The following is a 13,803-nucleotide window of genomic DNA, read 5'->3' as shown; positions in this document are numbered from 1 at the left end:
CAGTTAATGCACACCATGGACTGCATCTTCCTAAAAGAGAATGATATATAAATCATAATGATTAATGAAACTATTGGCAAAATAAATGAGATGTTGGGAATTAAGCTGGTCTCAGGAGAAATTGTGCAATTAATAATCATGAAAGATTTAGTAAGGAATTGTGGCTATATTTCATTGGTATGATTTTCCTGGATTTTGCTTTTGCTGGACATTGTCATCTAAAGGGATTTTTTTCCTCTATTTTATCTTTGCATCTTGTTTTCAATGCTATTCTTTTAAAAAAAAAGTGATGTATCTTTATAGATATTGAAAGATAAAAATCATGGCTAGTTAAGGGGATAAAAAATTGGAGCATAAAATCATAACAGGTTATTAAATATATTAATCATTACATACATTCAACGCTTGAAGACTGACATATGCTGTTGTTTGGAATTGTAACATTAAAATCATTCTGATTTAAATGATTACCAAGTTTTTGCTCAGAGCAATTCTTGTAGATGAACAGCTGAAGAGTAGTAGTATTGGTTCTTTTTGTGCTAGACCACCTTTGATCAGAGCAATAATTAAAGTTAATTGTATGTTTACAATTATAATTTTGGACCATCTTTTTAAACTTCATTCACATAACCAAACACCTGCCTTACCAGGGCCTGACTGTGGCCACTGTGACTTTTTAAACTTTGCTGGAAGTAAGTCATTGATCTATCTGCAGAATCACTGAACAGAGTTTTGTGGATGCATATGGATTTCTGCTATACATGGGTTACTGGGAGCCAGAATTTTCTCAGTGGTGCCCAGTGACAAGACAAGAAGCAATGGGCACAAACTGAAGCACAGGAGGTTCTGTCTGAATATAGTAAAAAGCTTTTTTACCGTGAGTGTAACTGAGCATGGGAACAGGTTATGGAGTCTCCATCCTTGGAGATATTCAAAACCCAACTGGACATTGCCCTGGGCAGCCCGCTGTAGGTGACACTGCTGAATAGGAGGGTTGGATCAGATGATCTCCAGGGGTCCCTTCCAAACCCAACTATTCCGTGATTCTGAGTCAAGAGTAGGGAAAGCAGATCTGAAAATATTGTACTCGGACAGTTTATAGTTTAAAGAAAGATCACAAATGAAATGTTGGCTTCACAGAAGTCACTAGAACCAAAATTTCCATGACTGCCAAGAAAGAGGTAAAAAATTATATGGAAATTTAATTCTTCATACTGTTCCATTCCTTCCCAGAAATTGTTAAAAAGCTTTAAATAGTAAGAAATCTAATGAATAAAGAATTGTAGAGCTATCCAGTGTCAGCCTAATGGCATCTGATCAGAGCTGGCAGATGCTCAGTGCTCCCTGGTGGAGCTTGGAACAACTAGCCTGTGAAGACTGAAAATAACAATCATCCCTTTATCAAAATCTAGCTCTTTCATCATCTTCTCTTCACTTCGTACTTGGAGCTCTGGCTATGCAGCTAGCAGCTATGCCTAATATAGCTTTGGATTCACAGTGGCATGAGAGAATGCATATTTGGGGGAAGAAGTCAATCAGCCTAATGGAAGTTTTGACTGTAGCTATGCTGGGGTAACAAAGTAGGAGATGAGGAATGTCCAGGAAAAATCCCTTGGGAGAAGAGTCTGATGGAAAAAACAAAGAAGCTCTGTCCTCAGGTGTTTAGCTATGGAACTTGAGTTGGTCTTAGGGTGCCAAAAAAAGAAAAGTGTTCTATTCATTCCATGCGCTCTACTGAAAAGTTAAACCAAATACATTATTCTAGCTTACAGATGACTAGCTTTATTTTGGCATATGCTTAATCATTCAGGAAAGTGTCCTATTTGAGAAAGTCTGTAAGTACCTACTTAAAACAAAGTACATGTTAATGACCTCCTTGAATAAAGGCCAGAATACTTAAAATTAGGAGGTGCACATCTTTTTAGTGGATTGTTTTGTTTGTTTGTTTGTTTTAAATAAAGGGGAAAAAAAAGAAGCAGAACTTCCTTCACTAATACTTGGGGGTAAGGAGCTCAGCCATGCAGACTCCACAAGACTAACTATCTCCCATGAGGTATTCAAAGATGTTTTCTGATGTTTATAAAGGTTTAATTTTAAAAAGACAATAAAACAGTATGCCCTAATCATGTTTGCAATAAATATAGAAGCATGCAAGTCTTAACTGTTGTTCTGACTGGTTTTCTGGAACCTCTTCAAAACATGACTTCTGGAGCAACTGAAGTACTGAAATACATCCCTACCCAATGTCCTTTATTTGTCAGTAGTTAAAAGGATAAAATTGTCAAAATACCCCATGACCCAGAAATCTTTCTCATTTTCCTCTAAATACTTGGACTTAAATTCTGGAAAGATGGCTGACTCTGCTGAATTTGTTACCCACAGAGAGTAGAAAATGATAAATCAGGCTAGTTGGGAAACTGGAGGGTTAGGTCTGAATTTAGAATACAGAGTCTATAAAGGAATTATATCTAGGTGAGGATTTCTAAATGGTGTGAGAGAGACAGTGCTTAATGGAAAACCTCCAATTAGCTAGCCTTCATAGCCATATAGGATGGTTTTTCTCTCTGTAGAAAATAAGCTACATTAAAAGAAAGTGAAAATAAATTGAAAAGTAAAAGTGCCCAAGTGTAACAATGAATTTGGGAGAGACATGGCTTGAACTTTAGCATCTATATAATTAAAATACCTCCTTTATAGACTGATTATACCAGAAACTGGACAGGCTGATGAGAAGAACTCTGATTCACTGGTATTTATCTTAGTCATGTGAAAATTCCCAGTGACAACAGGGGAATTTTGTTGGAGGTGTATGAACACAGTACCTATAATCTCAGACAAGAGTAAAACTCAGTGAAGCAATAGAAAAATACTTTAAACTGTTGTTGTCCATCATTAATGAGAGAAGAGAAAATGGTCCAGTTCTTCTTAGATATAAATCATCAAAAGCTAGAAGCAGATTCTTTGAACACAGTTGTTGAGGGAAAATGATAAATATTCATCACTGTAGCCAAGACTGATCATCAGTGAATTATTCAGCTTCTCCAGCCAACACCCTATTTTTCTATAGATAAAAGCATATTTTTCCTACACTTGCAAGTTGAGAACTGAACATCTTGGAGGTTCAGGATCCTGATGAAGAAAGGAATAAGAATGCATATGTACTAAATTAATACTCTTTAAATAATTCTCCTTTTAAGCGTCAGTGATCCAGTCAAGACCATTAGTTTAACAGTTTTCACAAAGAATAGGAATATTATTTTCAGAATGGAGAAATACTGTCAACAGCATTTCTTTTATGGGGCAAAGAAGTATATTGTTCCCCATGTAGAGCCTTTGGTAAACAATGAGAAAATGTCATGTATGGGAAGGAATAAAACAAATTCTAAAGCATGCTAAAGAGGCTAATATGTTTAATAGTACCAAATAAAAAGAAAATGGATTGTAAGCATAAAACTAAAATGAATTCTGTACATGAAATCTTGGTCAAGATTTTTAATGGTGCCCTGATGTTTCAGAAGGTCTGGGTCCTTTAGATATCAATGAGAGTTGCTCTGCATCCAAGGACTTGTGCATATGAATACTTACAAATATGAATGGTTATACTGGTTTGCCCATTGAGGCAGATAAATGGGGAGATCAATCTAACCATAAAAAGAGCAGACTAGATATAAGAAACATTTACAACTGAGACTTTGAACCTAGAAAGAAGATAGAAAGAGAAGGGAATAAAGCAGAACTCATATTTCATCAGAATGCCTGTATACTAAAAGCAATAGACTGACAATGTATTATGTCAATAAACTTAGATATACAAAGGACATCATTTGTATGGATGAACAATAGGGAAAATCTTTAAGCCAGCAATATCAACACAGCGTTGGCTTTAAAAGAGCAATGGCTGCTATCGGCTCCCCAGTCAGTGTCTGGCCCACAGAAGTCTATTCAACAATGCAAGCAATATCAAAAGGTGCCACCTCTGCATTTTCCATAATTTTGTGGCTTGAGGCCAGCAGTAATAAGTCACAGCTACAGCAGTAACCAAAACAGCAGTCCAGACAGTTGGATATAGCAGCAGTGATGGAGGCATAAGGGCATCTAAAATCAAACGTAAGTGGGAGGGTACCAAAATAGAGCATTTCAATTCTTTCGCCCAGCAATCTAGCTCTCAGCTGTAAATCGGGGAGACACAAGTTTTAAGTATAGCAATAAAAAGCTTATTGGAATATGAATGTGGTTCCTGCCTCCATCTGGTTTGGGATAGAATTTTTGGCTGTAAGAAGTGCATTGTACTTTCCAATTTTCACCTTATAAATCTGTTTGTCTATAGCACTCTTGGAGGAGGTTCCTGGATTCATGTACCATTATATAAGTGGCCATTTTATGTGAGCCCTTATTTCTTAAATTCAAGTGAGATGAATAACAAATATTCTGTCTATGTTTACAACCTAGCTAACAACAACAGTTTAAGCAAACATTGTTCAGCATAAATTGATATTATACTAAGAAGACAGGAATAATGAAAAATGCAATTAAGAAAGATCCAATATAATTAGCTAGTTCAACAATTCAGAATTGGCTGGCTTATCATTAAAACTAGCCATTGCTGTTTTAAATATTAATGTGGAGGAGGCTTACATCCCAGCAAAAATACCCCCAGAAATAGCAGAATCAATAATCTACTAGGAGACTTGCAGACCGTAGTACTTATGAAACGAGGGTCCAGAGCACTAGAAACGTTAAGTGGACTCAACTTTGGATTATGTGAAGTAAAGTTCCACAGCTGACTTGTACTGATATGACTACGTTTTCAGTAATATAGAAACTTAGATAATAAATGCTTAGAGATGAAATACAATATATTTTGATAGGAAATAAAATAGATAACTGATAAGAATGCTAGAGAATTAATCATGTAGTAAACCATAAATCTAAATCATTACTGTGAGAGTCTCTCTTCACTTTTTAAAGCAGATATCATTCTTGAGATATGATCACCATGATGTTATTCACTAACTGTGATAGAGTCAGCATCCTCTGAAATCCATGGGGATCTTCTCCTTAACTTAAATACATATTTTATTATTGTTTTGGGGAGGAGGGAAAGAGGCACTCTCAGAATGCATATCTTCTCAGGTTAGAAAGGATAGCATTAGTAAAACCTGGGAAAGAACCTGTGTGTGTGTCTGTGTGTGGGGGGGGTTAAGACAAGTATTTCCCTCTCCCTTCTCTAGCCTATGGCTCTAGAGAAACCATTTCCTACCATTCATGAAACTATATACTGTGTTACACGTATGGGCAGGATTTTTCTTTTTGCGTAGTTTTAAACAACAAATGTTGCTTGTGTGTTTGAGTTTACGCATCATATGTCCTTGTCATTAGTGGCAATCTTGTCACGAAGGGAGTTATTTGGATGTGTATCTGTGTCTGTTGAAATGTCTGGCACCAATTCCTTTCTATCAAATGAAGTGTAAGCAGCCACCTTGGACCTTCACATTGAACTTACATTTTTCAGTCTTTTGGAAAGGTTTTGCTGTTGAGAAGTAAACCCTACTGTGGCGGACAGATGAATGAATTTTTGCCTTAAACATTTCTTGGTGCATGGGGTGCAGGCAGGCCACAACCCCGAACAAGCCATCTGTCCCTGGCGGAAACAGGACTGGTCTGCTGCGACCCCCCGAAATGGTCTCCCTGCGACCACCCAGGACACACTGAGCCTGCACTGAATGAGACCACAATCGGGCAGAGACTTTGGGACCTGGACTGTAAATTATTGTCCGTTTTTAGCACAACTTCCATAAAACCTGCTTGGCATGAGTGGCTAAATTTGCTGAAGCCTTAGGCCGCACTCCCTAGTTCAGTGAGAAAGGGCCCCAGAGCTGGTGCAGGCGGGAATGATAAGGGAGTTACCAGCAATTTGCATTCCTGTGCACTGCTGAAACAGTGCTAATTGCTGGAGTTACCACCTTCTTTGTCAGACCTTGAGAGCTAATGGCTGGACCCAAGAATGGAGACACACCTGTCAGCAGAAACGGCAACAGTAAACGGCCTGCCTAGGGACAGTGAGGAGACCCAATAAGGAGCAGGAGACCCCAGACCCAAATATTACTATTGGTCTGAACTACCACGTGAGGGGTGGGAAAACTTAATTTGGAAAAGCTATAATTGCCGAGGGATTTCTTTGTTTGGCCCCCTCTCTTGCTCCCTCTCTCGTCCCTCGCTCCTCGTCCCTCGTCGGAGGCCCCCAGCTTGAGCTGTGATTCGAACGGAGTCAGTGGAACATCATCGGCCTCGGAGTGGTGGTAGCTAGCTTCCTCTCTCCTTTTCCGACTTTCTCTATCTTTTCCCCTTACCCTTGTTCTGTTCCCCTCTTCCCTTCGCCTCCCCTTCGTCTTTCCCCCACCTTTTCTCCCCACTTCGTGGAAAATAAAGTTAAAAGGTTGTACGATATTTGACCAGATTTAGCATCTTAATCTCATCCTTGGGATCGTAACGAAACCCTCCCGATATTGGATCGGGACACCTACGTGCTTGATAAATTTGTAAAATCTATCGATTAGACAATTAAACTCCATAACTTAATCCAGGATTAGAATGACAAAAAGAAAATGTGTGCCAGCTGTGTATCTGTTGTTACACACAATTGCTGGCAATCTCCTCTGTCACCTCTGCTGAGATACTGAATTATAATCTGAAATGACTAGGATTTGAAGTTAAAATTCAGGAAGGGTGAATGGCCATTGGATTAAGCCATTTCATTAGGATGAAGCAATTTTGATGGCTAGAAATGGTCTTGGCGCTGCTCCTCAGCCGTTTCAATAGAAAGTTACTGTAAAATTGCAGCATATATTGGGACTTGCTTAGGCATTTCCCCTTACTTATATATGCAAAGATTTAGGAGGTTATAAACATTGAATCCTAAGGTGCACCGAGTATATAGATGCTTATACAAATTATATCTTTCCTAACTTTGTATAACTTCCTAAAGAAGCAACCAAACTTTAAAAATAGAGTATCTTATGTGGTACTGTTACAAGACAACCCTGAGAAGCTCAGAAAGAATGTTTGAAGTAGGTAGATTTGGATAACTTCTATCTTAGATAGAATTTGCTTAGCATGAGTAGCCGCACACTTGCTTAGCATAAGTAGCTAAATTTGCTGAAGCCTTAGGCCACGCTCCTAGTTCATTAAGAAAAGGCCTCAGAGCTGGTGCAGGCTGGAAAGATAAGGGAGTTACAAGCAGTCTGCATTCCTGTGCCCCACTCTCCAGAAGGGAGGATGCCAAGGCTGAGAAATAAGGCCTGTTTGGGCGCCAGGACCTTGGGAAGTAAAAAGCTTCCTCTCACTGTTAAAACAGTGATGATTAAGGGGTCTGGATTATGTCTTCTTCCTCAGGGCCTTGGAAGATAACACCTACTGACCCAGCTGGGGCAGTGTTAATTAATTGATCAGGATCTTGAGAAGCAGGGGTGGGACCCAGGGAAATGTGAAGAAATCATTAACCAATCAGTGTGAAAGAGGAAGGAAGTCACAAATATGGCAAATTTGATTGTATAAATGCTACCTGAAAAGTTGGGGGGGGGGGGGGTGCTTGATTTGTGGGAAACCACCGTGCACCCAGGCTTGCGCAACTCTGAAATAAATAAACAAATGTCTCTCCTGAGTGTGTAATTATTGGCTTATTGCACACCGGGCAACGAATCCGCTTTTTGGACAACAGTACCAAAGCTGAGTGAAGCCCAGCTTTGTGTTTTGCAAGTCTACTCCTAGGAGCAGCTATTGCAAAGTAGTGTGCTTTTGCACAGCTCCACTATATAAAGGCAGTTGATAGCAAATCTGCCTGACTCCACTGTTCTTCCTCTTGATGTCAGTATGGATTTCCTTAGAGAGAGATCCTGATTTCCAAAGCCAGGAGATTATAGTGTTCAGTTAAGGGGAAAAAATCTCTGATGTTCTACATGGTCTCTCATACTCATTATGTATTGTCAGTGCCTGAAAGTTTGGGAATGCTGAGTAGTCTGTTGCATGTTTTCATAAGCATTCATCATTAACCTTTGTCTTTTGTAGAGCTGAGGTAATCTGATAAATATTATACTTTGCTTAAACCTGCAGTTTTCCATTATATGAAAGTAGGACATCTGGCATGTGCTGGGACAATATTTCAAATATCATCTCCTGCTGAGCTGTGCATACTCATTAATTGTATGTCAACAGATTAACAAAGTGCTCTTCAATTACTATTATTATTTACCTTAGCTGTACTAAAACAAATATCTTTACCGCTGTTCCTAAGAGAGCAGTCTAAATATCCTGTGTTCTGATTCTGATGAATTACATTAGTATAATCAAACAGGAAAAAAAAGTATCTTTCAAAAGCACATCTCTTAATAGTTTCAACAAAAGCTTCTAACTCCATTTGTTTATAGTAACCTGACAATCTGTGCATATTATAAACTTCTATACAGTATATATGGTGTTCTAATAAAGGGAAGGAAGGATGGCCCATTGACGATAGTGCCAGTAAAGGACTCAGGAGATCTGTGTTCAATAACCTTCACCACCAGTTTCCTTCCTGTGTAGTCTCGACAAGTGTGTTTTACAAGACTGTTTCAGTGCTGAAATGCTTTCTGATAATCTGTCTTTTAGATTATCAATTTCCCATCTGTTACATGAAGATGATAATACTGGAGGTATGATTGTGAAAATATTTGAACTAAACATGAAATTGCAGAGTGAGATAAAGTTCTTTAGGTGGCTCCTCAGACCTCAGCTCCATGTAGTTAATTCCGTACCATCTTTTCTGAAATGGAAAAAAGTAATTTCTTTGAGCCTTCAGAACAGAGTGGCTGCATGTGCACTGCCTGAGCCATGTCCGGGAATTCTCTGGGAGACTGCTAGCTGGCACAGGCCAGGGACTGCTCTTATAGTTTAACTGCATGATTAATTACCAGTGCCTGGGAATATGTCTTGCCATGGTTTGATTTCCTAGTGTAGGTGTGGCTTCTCCCCGCTGTGGGACTGTGTATGACCAGAGGAAGTCGGGTGTAGGTACAGCACAAAGAGGACCGTCAGAGTTGAAAGGATGTTCCCTTTCCTGAGAAGGAACAAAAGATCCTTGAGAAATCTACATAATCTTCACCAGTTTTTAGAAGCACAACTTCTGTTAGGAGATACTGTCAATTCCAGCGTGTCCCAATGAGCCGTGCCACCGCACATCCCAAATGCAAACACAGGGGTTGAGAGCTAGTCAACCATTTTCATAGGAGCTGATCCAAACCTATAGGACTTTCACAGGCTTCCCTTTTCCATAGTTAGTCTGAATCCCAGCCCTTCCCTTCTGCTACAGGAGCATGCATAAGATGTCATGCTGATGCTCATGACCAGATGACTCTTTGATGTCACTGTTTACTCATTTTTGCCTTGAGGCGTGTGAATGAAGCTCATTAATAAGCAAGTCAGCAGAATTCCGTGTGAACCGGATTCAGATGGACTTGCACAGCTGCAACCGCTATTGTGGGTATTTCCATGCTTAGCTCCACAGAGTAATTGCCTACAAAGCCTTTTAGGAAAGAGATGCTCAGCCAAAAGCTTTTAGGAAGTGCCAGTTCTATTTTTACAATTTGTGTCAAGATCCTGTGTTTGAAAACCATGCTTTTATTTTACGTGACTTTTTATGTGACAACCTGAAGTCAACTATTAAGTGCAATGTTTCAGCTAGGAGTACTAATGGAAGTAGAACAGGAGGAGAAGGAAGGTAGAACATAGCAGCACGTGTTTGTGAGCTCAGCCTCTATGAAAACTGGCCTGTGTCAGAGTGGGGAATGACCTGTCTCCTTTTTAGGGAGGACATTTTTTTTTCAATTGTAGAGCTATCCAACTTGGATCCTGTCATTGCAGAAGCCATTCAGGAGTGAGGTCTCTGACTTTCCCTGCTGAAGTACTGACTCTCTTATAACTCACTTGCAGATCTAACACAATTATTTCCTCCTCTCTCGCAGCTACAGGAATCGCTGGAGGCATAAAGGTGAAAGAATCACAAAGCTGGCAACAATTTAGAAATGTTTTAAGAAGAGAATTATTCATCAACACAATGATTCATGCTCACCAGTTTTCCAGAGGAGGTGATCACAGCATTTTTTTCCATTGGGAGGAGGGAGACGAGGGGCAGGCAGGCATAGCTGATTCCCAAGGTTTGGCTCCATGTTCAAGAGAAATGGATGGGAATTTTCTCATCTTTCCTTCAATATTTTCTCAGCTTCTGGGTGTGTGGGAGGAAAAGGAAGTTATTCAGAGTCAATTATGACTTTCCACTAAGTTGCTGCATTTTGAATTACTGTTTGTCTTAAGTCTACAGCTCATTGTCTCTTGTAGGAACTGATTCCTACCTCCCTGTTCTGTTATCTCTCAATCACTGAGGTGTGAAGCCAGTTTCAAGGCAAAAGAAATTACCCATAAAGAGACTGCTCAGGTATTCTTTAAAGGCCTGATTCAAATCCTATTAAATGCATAGAAAGATTTCCAAAGATTGAAGTGGGCTTTGGTTTGGACCTATGATAGCCAAACCATATTTGGAAAATCTCTGGGTATTAAGCTGTGGTATCCATTCAGGAGCTACAAAATATGACTAATAACAGCCAGCCTTGCTCAAAAAATTGAGGAAAGAACAAATGAGAATTGGGACTCTTCTTAGAAACAGGAAAAAAAGACTTCATTTAAAAAATTCTGGTTTGAATTCAATGCAGTTTCTTGAGGATCCTCCAGAGACAATGCCTTGATCATTCCTCATAGTTCTTTAAATCTTTTAATCTTCTCAAGTTATTGATACAGTGGGAATTCCCCCTGCCCCAAACTCGGTACATAACAAGAAAGATGTGTCCTATTAATAAAGTAAGACTGTTAAAGTATTTCCCCTACTATTTAACTGGTTTTAAGCGCTTTACTTACAGAATAAGGACATTTATAAAGAATGGAAAACTAAATGGTTATTAATCTTTTCCAGGCATCTAAGACCAAATAAAAAGGCCACACGTTAACCTATGTTTAACATTTAAAAAGGAATCTTACTGCAGATAAATGTATGTTCTGATGCTGACCATTAAATGATCCATTTTCAAGGTGTGTGGCCTTATTAAGTTTGGAAATTCATATACAGTTCACACATATATGCCTCTGTTTCTAGTAGTGAGGGTATTTTGATATGTACCAAACACCATAGCCTGGAACTGACATCATTCTTTGGCAGACATGAGAATATTTTGTATTGTAATTGCTGGCTTGCATGTCAGTACACTCCCGCTGTCTATTAAACAGAACTATATATTGTACTCAGGGTGTTTTGCCAATCCTTTCTATTGGCTAAGCAAATAAAGGTTTCTGCACCAACTAAAGGGCTTAATTTATGTATATAGTTTGCTTATGTGCAAGACAGAGGTGGCTTGGTCTCTGTGTTTAAGCTGGAAAAACATCTCCAAAAGTTATATGAACATTCACTTCAACATTATATTTTTACTTCCTCACTTAAGTGCTGTCAGTGAACATTCCTAGTGAACAGTTTCTCAAGCTAGGGTCTACTGGGGTTCATAAACAGGGTCAAAAATACCCTCTACAGCTATAACTCTTCCTCTATAGCTAAATATGAGTGGGGGTTCCCAGACACATTCAGTTGTAAAATAAGGCCATAAACATTATGGAAAAATGTTGACAATCATTGCTGAAGTGAAAAAAGTTTTTGGCAGTATTACTAAAGCCCTTTTAGTTTTAATACTTAGAAAACTTTCCAATAAAGTAAATTTTTATTCCTACACATGAACAGAAATTTCAGCCTTGCCATGGGGTTTATCTTTTTCATAGAAAGTGCTGCAAAAGTCGCAGAAAATTAGCAAGTATTATGTCAAAGATGTGAACAGCTCTTGAATTTTGTGCTGTTTGCAATACACATTATCAAGCCATATTAATAGATAAATGTCTCACAAGCAGTGTAACTGAAACAAAACTCAATCTCTTCAGTGGTCAGAAACTAATTTTGGTGGAGAAATCATTTTCTTTGATTCACTCAGATTCAGTGGGAATTTATGTAAACATGGAAATCACTATGTGAGAACACTGTTGGTGGATGCTTTAATTCCTGTTTGTCTAGAATTCCCCCAAACCATCCTGTAATTTGATATTGATATTTCTTCTCAGTCATATTGGTTTCTGGAAACTGCTGTTTGCTGGTAAAAGTATGTCAGCTTGAAGTGTGCACTGGAATTTTCCTAGTTGTGTAAACTGAGATGGAACTAGTAAGCAATATCACATGTAAAAAGTATTATTTCACCCCTTCCCTCCCCCAAAATTGGGAAAGGAAAAGTTATTGATAAAAGTGCTAAGAAGACTAAATTGTTTAACACTTTATTTCATGTTTTCATTAACAAAATAAAATGCAGTAAGGAGGCTCATGCAATTAATACCACTGGTAAAGAATAAGATTTCAGTATCAAATATGGAAGGAACAGGTAAGATAACACTTGGATAAATTGAGTGATTGAAAATTGATTGAGCTTTATGATCTTCCTCTTGAGAACTTACAGGCTTGGTAGCTGGCATCTCCTGGAGAATTGTTCATGTACTGAAAAATAGGAAGAGGAGAAGTGTAACAGCTCATGGACAGTGTTCTTATTTAAAACTGCAAGTAAGACCAAATTGGGAGAGGCTGCTAGTAGATTGTATGACGTAAACAGAGGTCAAAATGACCTTGAAAATATTCAAGCAATGGCCTGGGGAAGAAAAGGCCGCCATTCATTAGAGATAAATACAACATTCTAGGCTAAGTATTAATCAGCAAGTTGCCCTGTGCCTTCTGTGACCAAGTAGTATTTCTGAAAGAATCGAGAAGTTGTAGTGAATCATAAGCTTACCCTGGAAAAGGATGTCATGCTGCTGCAAAGAAGTAAGCCATGTCGGGGTGTAAACAAGAATGCAGGCAGCAAGAGGCATACGCGGTGCACAAGAGAGCAGGATCCTGGGGCAAGGGAGGCAAAGGTTGTAGAGCAAACCGGTCCCTTCCACTGGGCAGAAGCAGCTGTATCTAAGCAATTCCTGATACTGTTGGAAGTCTTTAAATTCAAGTTAGACAAATTATGGCTGCTCCAGAACTGCTGCTTCAGGCAATTTAAACCTGTTACTTTTGTCCCATCCCCTCATGACATGGAGAACAGATTGTCCTCTTGTTCCTCACAGCAGTCTTTGATGTCATGTTTCTTCTAAGTCTCTGTCTCTTCTGGCAAAATAACCCCAATTTCTTCCATTTTCTCTTGTGAGCCATATTCTGTGACTCCTGTAAATCTTTTAACTACTGTTGGTCCCTGAGGTTCTTGCACTCTAGCACCTCGAACTGACTACTGTTTTCCAATTTGAGCCTTTCAACGCTAAGCTGAGAGAAAGGCTTAGAGAGGGACCAATCGTATCTCTGTATCTGTGCAGAAACTTGAGTACAAAGGGGTCAGGAGCTCCTAGGTTATTGCTATTAATTTTGGGAGATGACTCATATAACTCAATGTTATATAAGAAAAATCACTTCAAAATGCTAAAGGTGCTGAAATTTACTTTTTTTCCCCAAAAAACAACTCGCTAATTAATAACATAAGTCCAGCAGACAAGTTCCACGTCGCCTCAGAACTGTGACAACTGCACTTTGGTGGTTCCCGCATTCACTGACTTTGTTCTGTTTTGTTTAAAGTTGGCTTTAAAATTCAGGCTGGGAAAATTCCCCCAGCTGTTATCTAGAGGGAGCTCTTGCCTTTGAATGAAAGTTGTCTATTTCATCAT

At 38.9% G+C, this 13,803-nt stretch overlaps 1 long non-coding RNA gene across 4 annotated transcripts in view; it reads left to right on the top strand.

Annotated features, from left to right (window-relative positions):
• The window catches only part of LOC112995010 (uncharacterized), a 32,000-nt gene that overhangs the window by 6,587 nt on the left and 11,610 nt on the right, over positions 1-13,803 (top strand). For all 4 annotated transcript variants that reach the window (XR_003262078.2, XR_010392380.1, XR_003262076.2 and 1 more), the window contains exon 2: positions 9,996-10,118. This is a non-coding gene — a long non-coding RNA (uncharacterized LOC112995010). The remainder of the gene's footprint in view (positions 1-9,995; positions 10,119-13,803) is intronic.

The sequence above is a fragment of the Dromaius novaehollandiae genome, chromosome 1 (assembly GCF_036370855.1).
Source record: "Dromaius novaehollandiae isolate bDroNov1 chromosome 1, bDroNov1.hap1, whole genome shotgun sequence".
Lineage (NCBI taxonomy): Eukaryota > Metazoa > Chordata > Aves > Casuariiformes > Dromaiidae > Dromaius > Dromaius novaehollandiae.
Note: the sequence above shows the minus strand (reverse complement) of the source record. Positions and strands in the feature narration are given on the sequence as shown.